The sequence below is a fragment of the Sphaeramia orbicularis genome, chromosome 6 (genome assembly GCF_902148855.1).
Source record: "Sphaeramia orbicularis chromosome 6, fSphaOr1.1, whole genome shotgun sequence".
NCBI lineage: Eukaryota > Metazoa > Chordata > Actinopteri > Kurtiformes > Apogonidae > Sphaeramia > Sphaeramia orbicularis.
In genome coordinates this window covers 6,154,035-6,163,909 of record NC_043962.1, presented here as the reverse complement: position 1 = coordinate 6,163,909, position 9,875 = coordinate 6,154,035, and the positions used below count along the sequence as shown (strand labels likewise).

Below are 9,875 nucleotides of genomic sequence, written 5' to 3'. Positions count from 1 at the left end.
TATTAACTTGCATACATTGGCATTGCTGTTTGTTTGCTGCATGTTTTCCTGATGTGTTTAGAGAAATATATGAAAGTAGATTGTACCTATTAAATCATCATAACAGAAGGTCTGAGTGGTTCATGCTGTAGTTTTTAACAAATACCTTGAATACATGAAGTATTACCTGATTTTACCTAAAACTGCCCTCTATATAAAGTATAATGAATAGGATATATATATATATATATATATATATATATATATATATATATATATATATATCCTATATATATATATATCCTATATATATATATATCCTATATATATATATATATATATATATATATATATATATATATATATATATATATATATATATATATATATATATATATATATATATGTTGTTGTTGTTGTTGTTGTCCCCCACATTTTCTTTGCCCTCCAGTTGCCCCTGGTGCCACCACTGGAGGCAGATAATTTGTAAAACAAAACAAAACAAAACAGAACAGTAGACCAGTGTAATTTTTCAGTCTTGTTTACAGAATGTACATGTGTTTTCAGTGTCTAAATGTTTTCAATAATATATATGTAGTGTTTTTGGAGCTTGTCAGTGTTTTCCTCATTTTCATCTGTTTTCATCCGACTGAACCGACTCACTGCTACAGCTCTGCGATTCGTGCAGGGCGCGCTCCCGCGACAAACTTCAACAACTGTGCGCGCTCCGGAGCGGCTGGTACTTAACGCCTGGCGTCTCGTCTGTTTCAGGAGCAGAACGAATGTGTAGAGCGAGGCAACGAATGAAAGACGATAAAGAGGGATCCTCTGCCCACCGAGCCCTCATAGTTTTACCCTTTTATCTGCAGTGAAGTCAAGGATATTTCGTCCGAGGTAAGCGGGTGTGCCATGGCGAGTGAAACCTGGGATTTTCGAGTGCATAGGAGTGTGTGTGGGGAAAACAACAGCCCGCTGGAGCAGACGTTAGCTTCCTTCATTAGCGCCGCGGTGCTAATGTTGGCTGTTAGCTAGCAGTGCTGGCTGAAAAGCTGGTTAGCCGCGTCGCTCTCTTATTTGTTATCCTGACGTTTTAAGATGCACATTCGTCTGTGGTGTGCATTCTGTTGATATATCTTGTGAGTAAACGTGGTTGTCAGCGTCCAGTGAACTTTGCATGGGACGCATTTAGCTTTTTTCTTCGCTTGCTCGCTTGCTTACTTGCTAAGCTAATAAGGCACCGTTTGGGTTAGCTACTGTGCTATGTGGTGGTGCTGCTTTACGGCAAGACGAGGCCTTGTATGCCTCTAACAGTTGATGCTAGCCAGGCTCTGCCGTTGTCTGCCTCACCAGACAGGGCCATTTTGCTTAGAAAGCAGGGCAGTCCGGGTCAACAGAAACCTTTTGTGTGCTGTTTAGTGTTGTGGTGATACTGGCACAACCTGGTTTTGTGTCGGCAGTGGAGGAAGTGATGACTAATGTTTACTAAGTGACGACTGGGACTGGTGTCAGATCCACCGTGACTGTGTTTGACCTGCCTCGAAGAGGAGGACGGCTGAATGTCAGCTTTGCCTCATGATTGTGTCTTAGATGGCTCCGATGTGCGGTACTAATCACCCGGTACAATGTGCACAGGAATGCTGCAGTAACACGGACACCTGTAGACTCGTATTTACTCTGCTGTCCAAAACAAAACTTTGATGGCATCATAGTTGGAGCTACACCAATGGAGTTAGGGACCATCAGCAAATTAGTTTGTTGCTATTTGTATATCTGTGCCTAACTGTCCAGACAGATGGAGTTCTCATAAAAGCCCGAATTATCCGTTTGTTGGTGCAGACTTGGAGTCAGTTTGTCACTTAATATTAGAGTATGTGGATGAAAAGTCTTCCCTCTTCCTATGGTTTATATGATCAACAACTAATGCTTTACCCTCATGTTGGACACTTTATAACAAACAAGCACACAGCACTTGTTTTGAGATTGAATGGACAATAATTTTGCAGTTGCTGTACCTTCAATCCCTTACCTGCATATGTCTTTTTTTTTTCCCTTTTAACATTTGATTACTAACAAAACAAAAGGGGGATTTGCGAGGAAAAAAGATGTAGGAATAAACGAGAGGTAGACAGTTTACACTTAATACAAAAGGGGAAACAGAAGCTAAAGCTCTATGCAGCAGTCAGAATTATATGTATGGAAACCTGAAAACCCTTCAGATTTGTTATTTTGGACACTAGTTTCTGTTGTTTTGTTTTTTTTTTTTGGCGGACTGTATATGGTATAGTGTTGTATGTTTGCAAATGCTGCAGCATCAGAGCTGAACTTGTTTTGACCTGTGGGTTTTCTGTAGCTTTTAGAGAGGCTTAGCAGGTTAGTAATGTAGCCACCAGCTTGGTTTTCATATGTGAATGGATGCTGACAGATGCCAAGATGATAAGGATTTATGTCATGGATAGGGAAGATTCATCCTCATGAAATCCCCATTCTCAGAAAATTGTATGAAAAATTCTATCTTTTTTTGTGGAGTGGTATAAACTACACTAGGGTTGAAACTAATTATATTACAAATAGTATGTAATTTCTTCTACAGCTGAATTGCAAAGCTGCACATGTAATAACATAGTAATAATAAGACGTCCATATCAGTGATTTCCACTCTGTTTATAGTTTTCTCTTTAGTTGTAAAATATGAAATCTGTGATTATAGTGTTTTAATGGTTGATTGCATTGATGTTGTGGCTTCAGCAGTGTGGAAAACATAAGTGTCTTTGTGCTAATGGTTGACCATGTTGTGGCAGGTGTTTGTACCAGTGGTGTTTCTCAGTTATCACCTTCGCTGCTGGATTTTTTTCCGACTGGAAAACGAGCTCAGGTGGGTGATGTAATGAGGGAGCTCTCTTACTGATAGTAAACATCGACTTCAATGGGATGTAGTTCTCAGTTTTGGATATGAAGTTTGTGTTAAATATTTAGTTTGAAGGATTGCAGAGAGTCAACACTTTGATTTGTTTATTCTTCAGAGTTTTACACTCATGACTGCAGAATGCTGCTTTGCATGGATTTTCTGAATTTCATTTTAACATAAAGGCTGCAGGAGCTAAGCAGAGATCAAGTCATCTTTTTATTTATTTTATCTGCCTTTGTTACATCAACCTTTATCCTCAAACCTGCTGTTTGTCTGATGCTGAAGGCACGTTGAACCTCTACCTTCTACATTTAAGTCCTGGAGCATTATCGGAATATCCCCTGTGTGTCATGACTAAAGTCTGTGTACGTCTCTGATGCTGGCTCTAAATGTTGAACAGAAGCAATAATACACTTATTTAAATCATCAGTAGAGTTTTGATAGCCCCGAGGTGGTATCAAAATAGAGAAGGGGGGTGGGGGTGGGGGGGTAAAAGAGAGTGAGTCACATCTCTCGAACACTGAGGTAATTCTAGATCGGCTGCTAATGCCAAAGGGACTCCCTGTTTGCTTTATTACTCTGCGTGTGTGTGCTTGTGTGTGCGCTCACATCTCTGTTTACACGTTAAGACACAAGGTGTGAGGCTTTTCTGCTGGCGGAGTTGGTTTGCCTCTGTATTGATATCCCAGCTCTGTGTGGCTTCTCCATGGTAACAAGCTGCTAAGCTGCGCTGTTACTCAGTTGTTTTTCCTGCTGTGGAAAAAAAAGGTGACTGCCAAAGCGAAAGAAGTTACAGCATTAACACCTGAGGAAAATGTTTGTGGTGGTGTTTTTTTTTTTTCTTCATTCAGGGATTAAATCAGAGGTCTGGGCTCACATCTACACACACAGTCCCTTTGGAAACATTTCCCTTTCTCTAGCGCGGTCTCAGAAATATCATAAAACATGTCTTCACCTTGTCCTGACAGTCCCATAATCGATGTTTTACTCTCGAAAAACCACTGACTCGAAGGACTCGCTAAACAAAAAGCAGGATTAGCGGCGTTCAGGAGACGTGTGTAATCCTTTCCACTTGTTGTCGCATCGCCTTCTGTTTTGTTTTTAGGAGTGATTCCCTCTGTTACCTAATCTAGCCGCGAGCCAGATGGGAGAACCTCTCATTAAAAGTGAATTGGCTCCTAACTTGTACATTCTACGCTTTCATTGGTTTGGTCACTCACGCAGCACACAGCGGTATAAGCTTACTTTCCTGGAACAGCAACAGTGGTTTACCTCTCTTTTGGCTGAAATGAACATCCAGAGCTTACATGTAAGTGATTCTATCCTATAGAGAGGCGGCTGCAGATGTAATAATTAATATTCTGATGGGTCGGAACGTGGATCTGTGCCTCAGAATTCTTGAACGGGCTTCATATTTTGAGTTGAAATGCAAGCGTTAGTGTGTATTCACAAAGGTTAAACATGGTTACAGATCTTATCGTTTCATTTACCACTAAATGGGCCACAGAGCCGACTCATTATTGTCAAACAGATCGGTGCTGTTGGGATGTCATTAACTGTGATAATTAGATCTATGAACCACTTTTTTAAATGCATATCCTGTCCTGGTGGAGTGAATTTGTTTCCTTAAGTAATGAAAGTTTCTGGCTGCTGCTCATGACAGTGGGAGTCTGTGGTGTAAAACTAGACTAAAGCCAAGCCCAACCTTAGGCGGAGAAGACAGAAGGAATGGTTTCACATGGAAATTTGGGCTCGTGCTCAACACTGCCCCAGCTAGTTTTACCACCTCCCCTCCAAGGCGCGCTTTTAACGCAATTAATCTACCAGGCTAGATGTGTTTCTGCTGCTCTTTTTGTCTTGTTTCAGCGGGGGTTGTGCAATTGTGGCTAAAAATGTTGTTGTGATACAGACGTTCATATAAATTGACATCGATCAATACCACAATAAACATCAAATCATGGTTTCGTCCGTGTTTAAAGCGAAGTGAAAGCTGAAGAAGCTTAAATTTTATTTGTAAAAGCCATAATGAGACAGATGATTAGTGATATCTGATATCTGCTAATCTCAGTATCGGTATATAAGCTTTTTTCTCACAAATGGCAGTGGTGACAAACATTTATTTTTGTGCTATATTAAATGTTTTTTGTTAAATTTATGTTTTTGCGTCTGTGTTGATTGAAAGATAATGTGATGAAGGACTGAAAGACCTTAAAATAGGATAAGTTTTTAGAGTTTTTTTTAATTTAATTTTTTTTTTTTTTTTTTGGTAAAGGGGGTAAATAACAGGAAAAACAAAAGAAAGAAACTGAAAGTAACATCATTATCAGTATTGGCTGTCAACCAAAATGTCATTAGAAGTATTGCTATTGGTCTGTGGCAGGAAGTTTTTGATGATGAACAGTGATATAACGTTACGTTGCGAGATGAAAACTTAATCAAACATAAAACAAGATGAAAACGATAAATAACACAGCAACACAAAAGCAACATAATGTATGAAACAAGTTGAAAACAACAAAATTGGTTAAGAAAATACAACCAGATAATAAATGTTTTAAAGTTGTTGATGGTGAGAAATGATAAAATGTAATAAAACAGTGCAACAAGACCAAAACATTATAAACAGAACATGACAAAAACTTGCAAAACAGTGAGACATAAAAACTCAGACATCGGTTATTGAGAAGAATTATGATAAAATGCTTGAACATCAAATGATCCATGAATGAAATTAACAAAAAAAAAAACTAAATATTGAAATGCATGTGATAATATTCCATTTTATGATTATATGTAAGGAATAAAATAGTCAACGTGGCCATGACTGTTTGATCCTCCAGTCTTATGTGATTATAGTATTACACCAAACACTGAGACATGCTTTACCAGAGGGCGTTAAAGATGCTAATGGCCTGTGTGTGTTTTGTGCGTTTTCTCCGTCTTCCTCTTCTGAAGCCTTCGCTGTAGGTGATGAAGTGTTCTGGTCTCTGGTGATGAACTGCTGCTGGTCCAGATGGCTCATTGTTGTCTGTGCTGGCCCTGCCCCTTTAATAACACACCATGGGCATTGGCTAGTGACACTACTGCTGCTTTATAGCTCAGAGTGTGTGTGTGTGTGTGTGTCACAGCATGTCGTCTTTGTGTCCATATTTTTTGTGCTTCATTGTAGCTCGGCGCAGAGGGTTTGATTGCACATGTGTTCGTTCGTATGGTTTTAGAAAGTGAACAGCGGAGCTTGGAGGAGAACGCGACCGAGGGTGCAGCTGCAGGCCGGCCGTCTCCTTTTTCACCTTAACAAGTCTCTGGACGCTCCACCTGTTTTTAGAATGGCTAAGCCGACACGAGTGGCCTTCCCTCTGTCCGCTGTGCACGGTTCCGCCCAATCACAGCGGCCTGGAATTGGATCCAATTAAACTGATGTATTTTATCACTTTGTTAACCCCTGAGGCGCTGGAGTATTTTTGAAAAAACACATTCAGTTTTGACATCCAGATTTCAAAAAGCTGTGTCTTGGAAGCGTTTAGAGATAAAATCATAGTGTAAATGAGAAAAATATTGGGTCTGACTCAAAGTTTATGGTGGGAGTAAATGGACTTGTCTCTTGCATATTGTGACATCATAGACCGGCGGCCATGTTGGATTGCATAACTTTTAGTAAAATTGAATCTTTGAAAGCAAGGCAGGTTTATTTAATAATACTACTACTAATAATAATACTATTAGTAATACTACTACTACTACTACTATTAATGGATTAGATTTCTATAGTGCTGTTTTGGACACTCAAAGCACTTTACATTTTTGACCTGTTATTCATTTGCTCTCACACTCCCCCACTTATATAGCACATTTCATGTACAAGACAATTCAACGTGCCTTATATAAAACATTAAAAGCATTACAGCAGGGTACAGGGGAAGTAATAAAAAGTATAGGCATGAAATGAAAAAACAAACAAAAAAAAAAACCAGATAAAAACTTTAAGCTTAAAAGAAACAGTGCAGATGTGAACTTCTGAATAAGAACTCTATTCAAATGCAGCTGAGAACAGGTGGGTTTTTAACCTGGATTTAAATAAACTGAGTGTTTGAGCTGATCTGAGGCTTTCTGGGAGTTTGAACATATTTTTAAAAACGCTCTTTTTTTGGTGTGTGGACTGCCATAAACCACACGACAGTTGAAACTAGTTATTTTACAAAGAAGTCATTTCTTCTACAGGTGAATTGCAAAGCTGCCCATGTTGTAACATAGTAAAATTTAGACATTCATTGTTTATAATTGTGTGTTTAAGTAATAAAATACTCTCTGTGATAGTGACTGTTTGATCCTCCAGCCTTATGCAATTATATTATTATACCAAACACTGAGACATGCTTTACCAAAGGGCAGTATGTACTTGGGTCTGACCCAGAGTTTATGATGGAGGTAAATGCACTCGTCTAATTTGCATATTGTGATGAAACAGGGCGGCAGCCATATTGGATTGTGTAACTTTTGGTAAAATTGAACTTTGACCATATTTACATGGAAGTTTTCTTTGTATTTTTATTTTTTTTTTTTCCATCTTATCCTAAAAAATAGATGAACTTAAACATTAGTAGAAAGTAAAATGCACTAAGTCTTAGTACCTTTTTATCCAAAGCAGCAGAGTAGACAAATCTGTCCTTATCTATCCAAACTAAAACTAAATAAACTTTACTTATTTACTTACTAAACCGGCTCAAGACAACGCCTTTGAACTGGAGCTACTTCCTCACTTTGAATAGAAACATGCCCTGAAATGGTGTTAGGATTGAAGGGTCATACGTCCGCCATCTATTGGTGGGAGGTGGTAACTACATTTGGTAACTCCATCTGGAGTTATGGTCTGTTTCAGTCAGTTATGTTGCTTGTCACAATATTGTGACTTCTGTGAAGTTTCTGAACTACAACAGTGGTTCCTCTTTATTCACCATCACAGAATGGTTCTAGAAACAGTGCAGCATGGATGGTTTCTAAAACAAGAGCTGACCAACACGATCAAAAAGTTGTGATAATTATCATTTGAATGAGAATATTGAATTACTGTTCTTTCAAGTTTAGGCTGATTATGCAGGTTTTTGGCCTTTAAGTAAAAGTTAAAGGATATGGTTAAAGGGTTAAACCAGGTGACGATCGCTGGTCTGATCTCAGTGGAAAACTGTGGAGATTATGGTGAAATTTAACATTTATGTCTCAGCTGTTTTTTATACAACAGAATGAGACGATTATTACATAGTGAATATCAAAATATTCAGTTAAGAATATTCTGACAGTGTAACAACCCTGACAAACAAGTTTTCTTGGCTTTTAACAGTCTTAATGCATATGGACATGTATGTTTGACAGTCTATGACATCTTAAGGGGCCACATCTAAGTTTGTCATATGTTTGTCACAAATAGCTCTAAGTGAATATGTGACCGAATCTGTTGTTGCGTGCGAGGTGCAAGGCTAGTGTGTGCGCTAAGCTAGGTATCCCTGCCTGTCCCGCTGGCAGACGGATTCTGGCTCCCACTGATATTTTGGTTTCACTCGGACGTCTTTTCCAGGCAGCTTAGCTTTGTGTGTTACAAAGGAAGAGGGGATTCAGTGACAGTAGCAACGGAGGGGGGAGAGCACATTACTCTAACAAATAAACTTTTTAAGATGGAATAAGGTTCATTGTTTTGATGTGTGGCAGTGGAACAAATTTGTGACTTTTTTTTAAAAAACCGTTTAACCCCCGGCATGTCTGTGGTGAGCGTATGAATGTAGGATTTGTTTTAAATATTTGTAAAAATTCAGCTGCAGCTGTTGACTCAATAGGAACATTTTTAAAATGTGCAGAGAGAATAGACTTTGTGCTTTCCGTAGACATCTGAGCATGCTCAGTGCACCCCCTGCCGTCTGTGTAATGGGGGGCAAAACAGAGCAGTGAGTGAGACTGACTCACCATAAAATTAGATGGTTTGGGCTTTTTGTTGTTATTGTTTTTTTTTATAATGTTTCCTTTGTTGTTTTTACTGTTGTTTGCAGTGTTGTCGTGATTGTCCTTTATTTTTTTATTATGTTTTTACTGAGTTGTAACCATGTAACTGCTTTTTAGAGTTCAACCAGGTGTGAAATAGCAGCTGGACTGATTTAGGGGAAAAACAAGTCCCAAAACAAAAACTACTGGGCCAAAATTCAGATACTTGTTGTTCAGTAGATGTTATAGGTGGGGTAGGAGATCTTGGAAAAACGGTTCGAGCAAAGCTACATGTACAAATGACAGTTTAGTGATATGTCTGTCAGACTCTACAGTCATTTTGATGGGCCGGTTAAAATGATCGGATGGTGTTTTTTCTGTCCTGTCCGTTCCACATGTGACTACAATTTTTATTTTTGTGTTAGAGCATTTAATTAATTAGTTGCAATCAGGGTGTGAAGGGGATTTTAAACAATATAGTAAAAAAATGCTTCAGGAAAACATCTCCTACCCCACCTTTAAACATCGTAAATCTCTTGATGTACATTCTGAGTGGCTTTTTTCGTAAAAACCTGTAAGACTTCAATTCTTCTCTTTGCCGTTTTCTGTTATTCCACCCTGTTTTGACCCTAAAACACACAGTAAAGCAGAACGACTGCCAGATATTGAAAGTAAAAGCATTCCTGAAGAGCAGGGAACACAAGCACGTTCTCACAGCGGCTTTTATGACACTTCTACAGCTGCAAATTCCAAACAGCCTGTTTTATTGAAATAATGTCTCAGGGGTTAAAGGGTTAAGTAACATTAAGTCGTTGGGCATCATACAGGAGCTGTTTGATCATGGCAAATTGCGCTAAAGTCCAAAAGATAGAGGGGAAACGAAAAGGTAGTGAGGAAACGAGGTACGGTGTCAACAAGGGCAGCTGGTGGTACAGCCTGCAGCCAGACGGGGCTGAAATCTGAGACTCGCACAACCACAGTCAGGCAGAGGGAGGGGGCAGAGGGAGGGGGAAATGTCCATCGA

General features: G+C 39.0%; 1 protein-coding gene across 1 annotated transcript in view; it reads left to right on the top strand.

Moving 5' to 3' along the window:
- The first annotated feature begins 703 nt into the window (after positions 1 to 703).
- siah1 (siah E3 ubiquitin protein ligase 1) overlaps positions 704 to 9,875 on the top strand; it is a 38,439-nt gene continuing 29,267 nt past the window's right edge. Inside the window, exon 1 of the mRNA XM_030137113.1 lies at positions 704 to 873. The gene's annotated coding sequence lies outside the window, so the exon portion shown is untranslated. The remainder of the gene's footprint in view (positions 874 to 9,875) is intronic.